At 43.3% G+C, this 15,932-nt stretch overlaps 1 protein-coding gene across 2 annotated transcripts in view; it reads right to left on the bottom strand.

Moving 5' to 3' along the window:
* LOC139407262 (SAM and SH3 domain-containing protein 1-like) overlaps positions 1–15,932 on the bottom strand; it is a 310,926-nt gene that overhangs the window by 142,954 nt on the left and 152,040 nt on the right. The gene's annotated exons all lie outside the window — the stretch shown is intronic.

Below are 15,932 nucleotides of genomic sequence, written 5' to 3'. Positions count from 1 at the left end.
TGAATGAGTCATTCAGTGAGGTTAAGGTTTGAATGAGTCACTCAGGGAGGTTAAGGTTTGAATTAGTCATTCAGTGAAGTTAAGGTTTGAATGAGTCACTCAGGGAGGTTAAGGTTTGAATGAGTCACTCAGGGAGGTTAAGATTTGAATGAGTCACTCAGGGAGGTTAAGGTTTGAATGAGTCACTCAGGGAGGTTAAGATTTGAATGAGTCACTCAGGGAGGTTAAGGTTTGAATGAGTCACTCAGGGAGGTTAAGGTTTGAATGAGTCACTCAGGGAGGTTAAGATTTGAATGAGTCACTCAGGGAGGTTAAGATTTGAATGAGTCACTCAGGGAGGTTAAGGTTTGAATGAGTCACTCAGTGAGGTTAAGGTTTGAAAGAGTCACTCAGGGAGGTTAAGATTTGAATGAGTCACTCAGGGAGGTTAAGGTTTGAATGAGTCACTCAGTGAGGTTAAGGTTTGAAAGAGTCACTCAGTGAGGTTAAGGTTTGAAAGAGTCACTCAGGGAGGTTAAGATTTGAATGAGTCACTCAGGGAGGTTAAGGTTTGAATGAGTCACTCAGTGAGGTTAAGGTTTGAAAGAGTCACTCAGTGAGGTTAAGATTTGAATGAGTCACTCAGGGAGGTTAAGGTTTGAATGAGTCACTCAGTGAGGTTAAGATTTGAATGAGTCACTCAGGGAGGTTAAGATTTAGCAAGGCTATCAAACAAGCTAAGCGCCAGTACAGAGACAAAGTAGAATCTCAATTCAACGGCTCAGACACAAGAGGCATGTGGCAGGGTCTACAGTCAATCACGGACTACAGGAAGAAACCCAGCCCAGTCACGGACCAGGATGTCTTGCTCCCAGGCAGACTAAATAACTTTTTTGCCCGCTTTGAGGACAATACAGTGCCACTGACACGGCCTGCAACGAAAACATGCGGTCTCTCCTTCACTGCAGCCGAGGTGAGTAAGACATTTAAACGTGTTAACCCTCGCAAGGCTGCAGGCCCAGATGGCATCCCCAGCCGCGCCCTCAGAGCATGCGCAGACCAGCTGGCCGGTGTGTTTACGGACATATTCAATCAATCCCTATACCAGTCTGCTGTTCCCACATGCTTCAAGAGGGCCACCATTGTTCCTGTTCCCAAGAAAGCTAAGGTAACTGAGCTAAATGACTACCGCCCCGTAGCACTCACATCCGTCATCATGAAGTGCTTTGAGAGACTAGTCAAGGACCATATCACCTCCACCCTACCTGACACCCTAGACCCACTCCAATTTGCTTACCGCCCAAATAGGTCCACAGACGATGCAATCTCAACCACACTGCACACTGCCCTAACCCATCTGGACAAGAGGAATACCTATGTGAGAATGCTGTTCATCGACTACAGCTCGGCATTCAACACCATAGTACCCTCCAAGCTCGTCATCAAGCTCGAGACCCTGGGTCTCGACCCCGCCCTGTGCAACTGGGTACTGGACTTCCTGACGGGCCGCCCCCAGGTGGTGAGGGTAGGCAACAACATCTCCTCCCCGCTGATCCTCAACACTGGGGCCCCACAAGGTTGCGTTCTGAGCCCTCTCCTGTACTCCCTGTTCACCCACGACTGCGTGGCCACACACGCCTCCAACTCAATCATCAAGTTTGCGGACGACACAACAGTGGTAGGCTTGATTACCAACAACGATGAGACGGCCTACAGGGAGGAGGTGAGGGCCCTCGGAGTGTGGTGTCAGGAAAACAACCTCACACTCAACGTCAACAAAACTAAGGAGATGATTGTGGACTTCAGGAAACAGCAGAGGGAACACCCCCCTATCCACATCGATGGAACAGTAGTGGAGAGGGTAGCAAGTTTTAAGTTCCTCGGCATACACATCACAGACAAACTGAATTGGTCCACTCACACAGACAGCATCGTGAAGAAGGCGCAGCAGCGCCTCTTCAACCTCAGGAGGCTGAAGAAATTCGGCTTGTCACCAAAAGCACTCACAAACTTCTACAGATGCACAATCGAGAGCATCCTGGCGGGCTGTATCACCGCCTGGTATGGCAACTGCACCGCCCTCAACCGTAAGGCTCTCCAGAGGGTAGTGAGGTCTGCACAACGCATCACCGGGGGCAAACTACCTGCCCTCCAGGACACCTACACCACCCGATGTCACAGGAAGGCCATAAAGATCATCAAGGACATCAACCACCCGAGCCACTGCCTGTTCACCCCGCTATCATCCAGAAGGCGAGGTCAGTACAGGTGCATCAAAGCTGGGACCGAGAGACTGAAAAACAGCTTCTATCTCAAGGCCATCAGACTGTTAAACAGCCACCACTAACACTGAGTGGCTGCTGCCAACACACTGACACTGACTCAACTCCAGCCACTTTAATAATGGGAATTGATGGGAAATGATGTAAATATATCACTAGCCACTTTAAACAATGCTACCTTATATAAATGTTACTTACCCTACATTATTCATCTCATATGCATACGTATATACTGTACTCTATATCATCGACGGTATCCTTATGTAATACATGTATCACTAGCCACTTTATACTATACTATGCCACTTTGTTTACATACTCATCTCATTTGTACATACTGTACCCGATACCATCTACTGTATCTTGCCTATGCTGCTCTGTACCATCACTCATTCATATATCCTTATGTACATATTCTTTATCCCCTTACACTGTGTACAAGACAGTAGTTTTGGAATTGTTAGTTAGATTACTTGTTACTACTGCATTGTCGGAACTAGAAGCACAAGCATTTCGCTACACTCGCATTAACATCTGCTAACCATGTGTATGTGACAAATAAAATTTGATTTGATTTGATTTGATTTGATTTGATTTGAATGAGTCACTCAGTGAGGTTAAGATTTGAATGAGTCACTCAGGGAGGTTAAGATTTGAATGAGTCACTCAGGGAGGTTAAGATTTGAAAGAGTCACTCAGTGAGGTTAAGATTTGAATGAGTCACTCAGTGAGGTTAAGATTTGAATGAGTCACTCAGGGAGGTTAAGATTTGAATGAGTCACTCAGGGAGGTTAAGGTTTGAATGAGTCACTCAGTGAGGTTAAGATTTGAATGAGTCACTCAGTGAGGTTAAGGTTTGAATGAGTCACTCAGTGAGGTTAAGGTTTGAATGAGTCACTCAGTGAGGTTAAGGTTTGAATGAGTCACTCAGTGAGGTTAAGGTTTGAATGAGTCACTCAGTGAGGTTAAGATTTGAATGAGTCACTCAGTGAGGTTAAGGTTTGAATGAGTCACTCAGTGAGGTTAAGGTTTGAATGAGTCACTCAGTGAGGTTAAGGTTTGAATGAGTCACTCAGTGAGGTTAAGGTTTGAATGAGTCACTCAGTGAGGTTAAGATTTGAATGAGTCACTCAGTGAGGTTAAGATTTGAATGAGTCACTCAGTGAGGTTAAGATTTGAATGAGTCACTCAGTGAGGTTAAGGTTTGAATGAGTCACTCAGTGAGGTTAAGGTTTGAATGAGTCACTCAGTGAGGTTAAGGTTTGAATGAGTCACTCAGTGAGGTTAAGATTTGAATGAGTCACTCAGTGAGGTTAAGATTTGAATGAGTCACTCAGTGAGGTTAAGATTTGAATGAGTCACTCAGTGAGGTTAAGGTTTGAATGAGTCACTCAGTGAGGTTAAGATTTGAATGAGTCACTCAGTGAGGTTAAGGTTTGAATGAGTCACTCAGTGAGGTTAAGATTTGAATGAGTCACTCAGTGAGGTTAAGATTTGAATGAGTCACTCAGTGAGGTTAAGGTTTGAATGAGTCACTCAGTGAGGTTAAGGTTTGTTAAATTGGGAGCAGAAGAAAAATAAGAAAAAACATCATCCCGTTTTGGAATGATAGAGGGCCTGATGACCCCTTGGGGCCATGGGAGAGAGGGAACGAGAGAAAGACAGACAACGAGAGGGAGGGGGGAAGGAGACAGAGGGCAAGGGAGGTCAGACAAAGAGTTAAAACAGGACCTGGAAGTCCCCCCTGTTCTTCTTATGAACCCCCTGGGAGGGAAGGGGCTCCCAGCATCACGCAGACTCACTGACAGTCCTAAGCACCCACAATCCACCACAGCAGTGAGGTCACATGGGATGATTATAGAGACTAGAACTACAGCAGTGAAGTCATATGGCACAGTTATGGAGTTTATAACCAGAGCAGTGATGTCATATAAGAGAGTTGTGGAGACTAGAACCATATCAGTTATGTCATATAGGACAGTTGTGAACACACACCACAACTCTACATAGACACACACCACAACTCTACATAGACATACACCACAACTCTACATAGACACACACCACAACTCTACATAGACACACACCACAACTCTACATAGACTAACACCACACCTCTACTGCTGCATCCTGTTTAGACCTGCTGTCACAACATTTCCAAACGGTCAATATGCTGGAAGGAGCTCTAACGGCAAACATTTAACAAAGAAGCACACACACACACACACACACACACACACACACACACACACACACACACACACACACACACACACACACACACACACACACACACACACACACACACACACACACACACACTACTGTGGGTAACATATTTGGATTAAGTGGTTGGAAAACAGCATACCCTGTGTGTATGTAAAGCAGATTTAGGACCAGTCAGAACTTTGGTCTATTTGATTAATAACCTTATGAGGCTATTTCTGATACACTCACACAACCACCCCCAAAACCTCCTCCCAACCGCTCCCAACCTCCCCTCACATGAAGCAGGAATAATCATGATGGCAGTGGTCTTTAGATTCACACATACCTCTATCAGAAATAATGAAAGCCTGTCTATCCAGACTCTAATCCAGGAACAGGATATCAATTCAGATGAACTTGAGGTCAAACACACTGATAGGACCTTAATAATAATACACAGTCTGGACTACGATGGTCCCCACACAGGCAGACAAATAAAACATCTCATTATATCCAGCTTCTCTTCTAAAAGTTCTAAATGTTGGCCTGAGACTTCAAAGAATAAACAGAGATAAATACCAGATAACTACTCTTGCTTGACTTGGTCTGCTTGCTTGAATAGGTCAGAGGTCACAGACATGGATTAAGAACTGAGTGAACAGAAGAGTACACAGAAACACTGAAATGACCATTCATCAGAGTATAGCGGAGGAAAAACAGTGACAGTAGCTAACACTACTACCACTAATGCACATAGAGAATTTAGTGCTAAGCTGTTCAAACCCTATTGCTTTTAAATGAGCACCAAATTGCTAGAACTCTGGGAGATACATGTAATGTATTTTTTAAGCATGATTCTGTCTCTCTCACTCTGTGTGTGTATGCGTATGTGTGTGCGAGAGAAAGAGAGAGTGTGTTTGTGTGTGTGTGACTCTGACCTCATATGGGGAATTGAGAGCCACTAGCCTAATTAAAAACCAAATCAGCTTTCATTTTGGTGCCAAATTGTGACACACCACACTTTCCCTGCCAGGCAACACACTTCTGCATAAAGATAAGACTATGTTATCTATGAAGAAATAGGATTCTCTAAATCAAATTAGGGACCTGTTATTCCAAGTATTTAATCCTCAAAAAAAATCTTAATCATCCACTCTCTCTCTTCCATAATAGTAGGACTTTAGGTTGGGTTTGACCAGAAACTGCTATAGACACTAATGTCACAAACCCATCAGGTACTCCACTCAGTCATTCAACAGATTGGAAATAGGGCACTTGGTTATTTTTAGCACAGAGCACCATACAATCCTCCTGAGGCTAACGATCAGCCAGGGCAGACAAATTAAAACTGATCAACACAAGTACAACTTTCATCGACTAATCTCTCTCTAGCCATCTATGGAGAAACAGCGACAGACAAAGGAGTGTCTGTCTGTCTGTCTGTCTGTCTGTCTGTCTGTCTGTCTGTCTGTGTGTGTGTGTGTGAGTGAGTGTTTGATTACCCTCATTGAGTGATGAGACACTTCACATAAGGAGGCTGCAAGTCCAGCTAGCAGACAGGCAGGCAGGCAGGCAGTGAGGCACTGAGGCAGACAAGCATCTAGGCACTGAGGCACTGAGGCAGACAAGCATGTAGGCAGTGAGGCAGACAGGTAGACAGGCAGTGGTAGCTAGTTGCTAGAGTAGAGATCTCTCCAGAGTCTATGGGGCCAACATGCTGTCCAGACTGGCCAGTTACCAGAGACTGGTACTGAATACTGATCATTACCACGGAGGCTGACTACCACACACACACACACACACACACACACACACACACACACACACACACACACACACACACACACACACACACACACACACACACACACACACACACACACACACACACACACACACACACACACACACACACACACACATGGTGAGACAGAGACAGGGCTACCCACACCATCTGTTAACTAGGATGGAAAATGAGCAGAGAGAGAGCGCGAGAGAGAAATAAAGAGAGGGGGAGAGGATGTAGGGATGGAGAGAGAGAGAAAAAGAGAGAGAGAGATACAGTGTTTTAATTGAGGAAGGGAGGGATGGAAGGGTGAGGGTTAGTGGAAGAGTGGAACACATACACATACACAAACACATACACAAACACTTACACATACACATACACATACACATACACATACACATACACAAACACATACACATACATATACACAAACACATACACAAACACATACACAAACACATACACAAACATATACACAAACACATACACAAACACATACACATACACATACACAAACACATACACAAACATATACACAAACACATACACAAACACATACACAAACATATACACAAACACATACACAAACACATACACAAACACATACACCTACATATACACAAACACATACACAAACATATACACAAACACAAACATTTTCACATACACAAGCACATACACATACATATACACAAACACATACACAAACACATACACAAACACATACACAAACATATACACAAACACATACACATACACATACACAAACACATACACATACACATATACACAAACATATACACAAACATATACACAAACATATACACAAACACATACACAAACACATACACAAACATATACACATACACATACACATACACATACATATACATATACACAAACACATACAAAAACACATACACATACACAAACACATACACAAACATATACACAAACATATACACAAACATATACACAAACATATACACATACACATACACAAACACATACACAAACATATACACAAACACATACACATACATATACACAAACATATACACAAACATATACACAAACATATACACAAACACATACACAAACACATACACAAACACATACACATACACATACACATACACATACACAAACACATACACAAACACATACACATACACAAACACATACACAAACACAAACTAGAGGTCGACCGATTATGATTTTTTAACGCTGATACCGATACCGATTATTGGAGGACCAAAAAAAGCCGATACCGATTAATCAGACATTTTATTTATTTATTTGTAATAATGACAATTACAACAATACTGAATGAACACTTATTTTAACTTAATATAATACATCAATAAAATCAATTTAGCCTCAAATAAATAATGAAACATGTTCAATTTGGTTTAAATAATGCAAAAACAAAGTGTTGGAGAAGAAAGTAAAAGTGCAATATGTGCCATGTAAGAAAGCTAACGTTTAAGTTCCTTGCTCAGAACAAGAGAACATATGAAAGCTGGTGGTTCCTTTTAACATGAGTCTTCAATATTCCCAGGTAAGACATTTTAGGTTATAGGACTATCTAGCTAGCCATTTCACATCGGTTACACCAGCCTAATCTCAGGAGTTGATAGGCTTGAAGTCATAAACAGCGCAATGCTTGAAGCATTGCGAAGAGCTGCTGGCAAAATGCACGAAAGTGCTGTTTGAATGAATGCTTACGAGCTTGCTGGTGCCTACCATCGCTCAGTCGCTCAGGAACCGTTCCGTATTTCATCTAACGGATGGCATCCATAAGTCTAAATATGCCTGTTACATTGCACAACCTTCAATGTTATGTCATAATTACGTAAAATTCTGGCAAATTAGTTCGCAACGAGCCAGGAGGCCCAAACTGTTGTCTATACCCTGACTCTGCGTGCAATGAACGCAAGAGAAGTGACACAATTTCACCTGGTTAATATTGCCTGCTAACCTGGATTTATTTTCGCTAAATATGCAGGTTTAAAAGTATATACTTCTGTGTATTGATTTTAAGAAAGGCATTGATGTTTATGGTTAGGTACAGTTGTGCAACGATTGTGCTTTTTTCGCAAATGCGCTTTTGTTAAATCATCCCCCGTTTGGCGAAGTTGGCTGTCTTTGCTAGGAAGAAATAGTCTTCACATAGTTCGCAATGAGCCAGGCGGCCCAAACTGCTGCATATACCCTGACTCTGTTGCAAGAGAAGTGACACCATTTCCCTAGTCAAAAGAAATTCATGTTAGCAGGCAATATTAACTAAATATGCAGGTTTGAAAATATATACTTGAGTATTGATTTTAAGAAAGGCATTGATGTTTATGGATAGGTACACGTTGGAGCAACGACAGTCCTTTTTCGCGAATGCGCACCGCATCGATTATATGCAACGCAGGACACGCTAGATAAACTAGTAATATCATCAACCATGTGTAGTTAACTAGTGATTATGATTGATTGATTGATTGTTTTTTATAAGATAAGTTTAATGCTAGCTAGCAACTTACCTTGGCTTCTTACTGCATTCGCGTAACAGGCAGGCTCCTCGTGGAGTGCAATGTAAAGCAGGTGGTTAGAGCGTTGGACTAGTTAACCGTAAGGTTGCAAGATTGAATCCCTGAGCTGACAAGGTAAAAATCTGTCGTTCTGCCCCTGAACAAGGCAGTTAACCCACCATTCCTAGGCCGTCATTAAAAATAAGAATGTGTTCTTAACTGACTTGCCTAGTTAAATAAAGGTGTAAAAAATGTATTTAAAAAATCGGCCAAATCGGTGTCAAAGGGCCGATTTCAAGTTTTCATAACAATTGGAAATTGGCCCTAATTAATCGGCCATTCCGATTAATCGGTCGACCTCTAACACAAACCACACACGCACGCACGCACACACACACACACACACACACACACACACACACACACACACACACACACACACACACACACACACACACACACACACACACACACACACATACAGTCGTGGCCAAAAGTTTTGAGAATGACACAAATATTAATTTTCACAAAGTCTGCTGCCTCAGTGTCTTTAGATATTTTTGTCAGATGTTACTATGGAATACTGAAGTATAATTACAAAGCATTTCATAAGTGTCAAAGGCTTTTATTTACAATTATTTGAAGTTCATGCAAAGAGTCAATATTTGCAGTATTGACCCTTCTTTTTTAAGACCTTTGCAATCCACCCCTAGCATGCTGTCAATTAACTTCTGGGCCATATCCTGACTGATGGCAGCCCATTCTTGCATAATTAATGCTTGGAGTTTGTCAGAATTTGTGAGTTTTTGTTTGTCCACCTGCCTCTTGAGGATTGACCACAAGTTCTCAATGGGATTAAGGTCTGGGGAGTTTCCTGGCCATGGACCCAACATATTGATGTTTTGTTCCCCGAGCCACTTAGTTATCACTTTTGCCTTATGACAAGGTACTCCATCATGCTGGAAAAGTCATTGTTCGTCACCTAACTGTTTCTGGATGTTTGGGAGAAGTTTCTCTCGAAGGATGTGTTGGTACTATTCTTTATACATGGCTGTGTTCTTAGGCAAAATTGTGAGTGAGCTGAGAATCAACCCCACACATGAATGGTCTCAGGATGCTTTACTGTTGGCATGACACAGGACTGATGGTAGCGCTCACCTTGTCTTCTCCAGACAAGCTTTTTTCCGGATGCCCCAAAAAATCGGAAAGGGGATTCATCAGAGAAAATGACTTTACCCCAGTCCTCAGCAGTCCAATCCCTGTAGCTTTTGCAGAATATCAGTCTGTCCCTGATGTTTTTCCTGAAGAGAAGTGTCTCCTTTGCTGCCCTTCTTGACACCAGGCCATCCTCCAAAAGCATTAGCCTCACTGTGCGTGCAGGTGCACTCACACCTGCCTGCTGCCATTCCTGAGCAAGCTCTGTACTGGTGGTGCCCGGATCCCGCAGCTGAATCAACTTTAGGAGATGGTCCTGGCGCTTGCTGGACTTTCTTGGGCACCCTGAAGCCTTCTTCACAACAACTGAACCACTCTACTTGAAGTTCTTGATGATCCGATAAATGGTTGATTTAGGTGCAATCTTACTGGCAGCAATATCCTTGCCTGTGAAGCCCTTTTTGTGCAAAGCAATGATGACGGCACGTGTTTCCTTGCAGGTAACCATGATGGACAAAGGAAGAACAATGATTCCAAGCACCACCCTCTTTTTGAAGCTTCCAGTCTGTTATTCAAACTCAATCAGCATGTCGTCTGGTCCTTTTGTGGCAGGGCTGAAATGCAGTGGAAATGTTTTTTGGTGGATTCAGTTCATTTGCATGGCAAAGAGGGACTTTGAAATGAATTGCAATTCATCTGATCACTCTTCGTAACATTCTGGAGTATATGCAAATTGCCATCATACAAACTGAGGCAGCAGACTTTCTGAACATTAATATTTGTGTCATTCTCAAAACGTTTGGCCACAACTGTAGACACATACACATTCTTCAGAGCATCAAATTATATCTATAAAGCTTTACTGTGCCTAAAAATGTCCAAAGCGTTCATAAATGATAAACAAGTAGTCGTTAAACCATTACCAGGAACATCATATCTAAAGCAATTTATATGCAAATGTCTGACAAGTGGCAGAGCACAAGGGAATTGGAGAAGAATTAGAGCATGTTCATTGACTCTGACTGACCTCCTTCACTAATATAGACTCTCAGTAATAAGCTACCTTACACGCACGCACGCACGCACGCACACACACACACACACACACACACACACACACACACACACACACACACACACACACACACACACATACACACACACACACACAGAGAGACACACACACACACACACAGAGACACACACACACACACACACACAGGTGAGGTTATCCCAGTCCTAACATCAGGGCAGAAGCTGGCCAACACTAGATGGCAGCAGAGCGCTGGTCTCCAACACAGTCCTGTAGGACTGCTGCCTGTGCCTGGGAGTATTGGATCATTGTAATGGGGGAGAACGTACACCACAGAGAAAAACAGACATCCACACCAGACCACAGAATAACCTAAAGATGCACAGTATATATTTAAATCCCAACAGGGTTTGTCATTTGCATATAGTTCACATAGTCTGATACTGTACTTCAAAATCACACAGAGAAACTCCCTAAAAGCAAAGGCACATGGGAAATGAAAGAGCATTTTTGCCCAATTAATGTAATATTACAGTCATTAGTAAAGGATAAGGATAAGAAAGGATAAGGATAAGAAAGGATAAGGATAAGAAAGGATAAGGATAAGAAAGGATAAGGATAAGGATAAGAAAGGATGAGGATAAGAAAGGATAAGGATAAGGATAAGAAAGGATAAGGATAAGAAAGGATGAGGATAAGAAAGGACAAGGATAAGGATAAGGATAATGATAAGAAAGGATAAGGATAAGAAATGATAAGGACAAGAAATGATAAGCCTAAAGCATTAGTTTTTTGATCAGATGTGGCTTCAATGAGCTCCAATAGAGGAACCATGTTCATGTTATGGTTCTACAATACATGGTCATCATCAGCTCCCAAGTACTACTGCAAGTAGCTTCTCCTCCTCATCCTCCTCCTATCATGGCTGCCTATACAAACATGGTGTGAGAGAACATCACTTGTGAGGTTCAGTCCGGCAGGCTATGTTAAAGAGAGGAAAGTCATTACAACACGCTGTTGTGTGTCAGTCTGGACAGGGCTCTAGTCTACCATGCCTGGCCCAGACACGCAGGATCCTCCCAATTTAAACCCACAGAAATGTCCTGAGAAACACACACACAAAGTATCATGATAGTCTGCACAGACATAGAATAAGAGAGACAACTATGCTTACACATGAGGTTGTTTGTTGGGGTTTGAGTGCCTGAATCTGACCTCATCACTGTACAGATGTAGGATATTCATTTGATCACTATTTTGTTGCTGAGAATATTCCTGCAAAGCAGTTTTAAAAAGTATTCTTAAATTTGTAATTTCCACTTCGAAATTTCAGATTTGATTTGCCCAAATGAAAAATGTATCAACCCCTACAAAAATGTCCATTAATTATAATCCACATAATAATTAACATTTCCTGTTGCTGCAGGATTATTTTCACACTGTAGCAAATTGTCTCAAATTAAGATTATACATCTGTATAGGTCTAAACCTCTGTGGGCATCAATTGGAAGATCCTTCTATGTGGATTCAAATGTGAGGATTTACATACAATTATCCTCCCCTTCCCTTCCCAGACCTCAGTCCTCTGTCACAGGAGCTGGTGTGACATGTCATTAGATCAGTCACAGAAACAGGGGATTATGGGACATTGTCCTCTATCAGAGCTTTAAACCCAACAAATGATACCCTCTCCTCCAGTTTTAAAGTATTTTGCAAGACCAAGGAGCATCAATGGAAAATAATATTTTTCCCATTTCAGTTCTGGCCTTCTGAACCGTGAAAGATAGTGGCAGCTGATTATCTCTGTGACGAGTGTGTAAACAGGGTTTTAAGATAGAGAGCAGAGAGAAAGGCCTGTCATGAGAAAGCCATGAGAATAAGAGTGGTGGAGAGGTGGTGAGGTGTAAATGAGACAATCAGTCTCCAACTTCCTAACTCTGTGAAAATAGCTTCTCTCTCATCCTCAACTGCCCTACTGCTGTGTTCTGTGGTGCCCTGTGCATCTGAGCCCTTCTTTGTGGTAGAAGATATCAAATCACAGGTTTTGGGCGAGAAAAGCGTCTCCAGGGTCTGCCCAGGCCAGGGTAGAGGGTCCCAGAGTGGAAGATTGCCTGTGATTACTGCCTCTGTTCTGTCAGACTCAGCTCCATTTCTCAGGGATCGTCTGGCCAGCCCTGCTGGAACCCTCCAAGGCTCTATTCATTTAGTGGGGAGAAGTACAGTAGCACAAAGCACTGGGGAGGGAAACCACACATTTAGACTAGTTCACCTTGACATTGCCTGTAGGTTACATCATTTCACACTAAACCAAGAGATTACAATGACATACCCATCTGAAGCAAGCCTCTCTACTAGAAATATCCCACACAGGGTGAAAGGGAGATAGCTAGAGAGAGAGAGGGAGAGAGAAAGAAAGAAAGAAAGAAATAAAGAAAGAAAGAAAGAAAGAAAGAAAGAAAGAAAGAAAGAAAGAAAGAAAGGGAACTGCAGAGTGGTCACTAACTGGCACAGCCAAGTAATAAAATCAGATTTTAAACCTAACCCTAACCTTAACCACACTGCTCACCCTAATGCCTAACCTTAAATTAAGACCAAAAAGCGATTTCTTTGTTTTCATTTTTTTTTTAAACACATAATTGCCATTTGTGACTTTGCACATGGCCGTCTAGCAGAAATTGCACAATTCTGCCTCCAGGGCAAGATTCATGACAATAAATGCCAAGTTGCGAGAGGGGGATTGAGAGGCAGAGAGAGAGGAGGGGAGAAGGAAAGAGCGAAAGAGAGGGGAGAGAGAGCGAGAGAGCGAGAGAGGGAGAGAGATGGAGATGGAGAGAGAAAGAGATGGAGAGAGAAAGAGATGGAGAGAGAAAGAGATGGAGATAGATAGAGGGAGGGAGGGAGGGAGGGAGGGAGGGAGGGAGGGAGGGAGGGAGGGAGGGAGGGAGGGAGTTTGAAAGAGAGAGAGAGAGAGAGAGGATGAGAGAGAGAATCCCCTGGACTGTAACAGTCACTGTACTAGTTGAAACATTCCCTTCTCAAGAACAGAGCATGTGTGTGCCTGTGTGTGTGTCTGTGTGTGTGTGTGTGTGTGTGTGTGTATGTGCGCGAGCGTGTGTGTGTGTATGTATGCATGTGTGAGTGTGTGTGTCTGTGCGCGCGTGCGCGCGCGTGTGTGCGTGCGTGTGTGTGTGTGTGTGTGCATGCATAACTGGGCAATGTCCACATCCTATTAGTGAGGGGCTGGCTGCATGGCATCAGCAGCACTGACAGGCCCACTGTGACCCAGCCACATGCAGATACATCGCCCACAGGCACCAGGACCAGCCAAAACCACACACTCAACTACTACACTGGTGAGAGACCTTTGAAGCTGCAACACTTTGTTTCTTTCTGATACCTGGCACATTGTCCAGCTGTAGTAGGTAAAGGCCAAACCCCAAAGCTCAGCTGGCAAGCGAGACTAATCATTCAGTATGTTCACACTGCATCTGGTCAATGATCTAAATCAGCTGACTGCTAGAGCTCTGCAGTCTTTTAGAACCAATTCCAGTCATGTGGTGGACTGTGTAATGTTATCAGACCTCACTCTTCTGGGGAAACCACAAGGCTGGTAACATAAACATCATAACAGTTGGGCCAGGAGTTTTTCCTTAGAATGTGGCCTGGCCAGGATAAACTAGCAGTATATCATAGCCCTACCTATGAGATGCACATTAGAGTTACAGTCATATGAAGGGGGATCAGGCTGGCACTTGTGTGGTGTTGGCGATTCTCATCAGTCTCCACTTTGGGTTAATTTAAATACAGTGAGCAATGCTGCTTTGGAATGATGCCAGCCGCCTCTGGCCTCCTGTGTGTAGGCATGCACTCCCTGCTTTAACCCTACGCTGCCCTGAGGGAAGGGAGATGTCTCCATCTCTCCTTTTTGGGTCTCTCACTTTCTCTCTCTCTTTGGTCTGTTCTCTGTCTTCCACCCAACTCTTTCTCTCTCAGGGCTGTTTAGATAGGGTAGGGTGATATTAGCTCATCACTAAGCTAAGGACCCTGGGACTAAACACCTCCCTCTGCAACTGGATCCTGGACTTAGTCCCCTCCTGTATTCCCTGTTCACCCACAACTGCGTGGCCAAGCACGACTCCAACACCAACATTAAGTTTGCTGATGACACAACAGTGGTAGGCCTGATCACCGACAACGATGAGACAGCCTATAGGGAGGAGGTGCCAGGACAACAACCTCTCCCTCAAAGTGAGCAAGACAAAGGAGCTGATCGTGGACTACAGGAAAAGGAAGGCCGAACAGACCCGCATTAACATTTATGGGGCTGCAGTGGAGCGGGTCCAGAGTTTCAAGTTCCTTAGTGTCCAAATCACCAACAAACTATCATGGTCCAAACACACCCAGACAGTCGTAAAGAGGGCAAGACAATGCCTATTCCCCCTCAGGAGAATGAAAAGATTTGGCATGGGTCCTTAGATACTCAAAAAGTTCTACAGCTGCACCATCACTGCCTGGTTTGGCAACTGCTCAGCATCTGACCGTAAGACGCTACAGAGGGTAGTTCGTACGGCCCAGTAAATCACTGGGGCCAAGCTTCCTGACATCCAGGAACTCTATACCAGGCGGTGTCAGAGGAAGGCCCAAACCAATTGTCAAAGATTCAAGTCACCCAAGTCATAGACTGTTCTCTCTGCTACCGCACGGCAAGCGGTACCGGAGTGCCAAATCTAGGACCAAATGGCTCCTTAAAACTTCTTCGATATAGGGGGCGCTATTTTAATTTTTGGATGAAAAAACGTTCCCGTTTTAAACAATATATTTTGTCACGAAAAGATGCTTGACTATGCATATAATTGACAGCTTTGGAAAGAAAACACTCTGACGTTTCCAAAACTGCAAAGATATTGTCTGTGAGTGCCACAGAACTGATGTTACAGGCGAAACCCAGATAAAAATCCAATCAG

Source organism: Oncorhynchus clarkii, chromosome 4, assembly GCF_045791955.1.
Source record: "Oncorhynchus clarkii lewisi isolate Uvic-CL-2024 chromosome 4, UVic_Ocla_1.0, whole genome shotgun sequence".
In the NCBI taxonomy this organism is placed as follows: domain Eukaryota; kingdom Metazoa; phylum Chordata; class Actinopteri; order Salmoniformes; family Salmonidae; genus Oncorhynchus; species Oncorhynchus clarkii.
The sequence above is the reverse complement of the archived record's forward strand: the minus strand, read 5'-3'. Positions and strand labels throughout refer to the sequence as shown.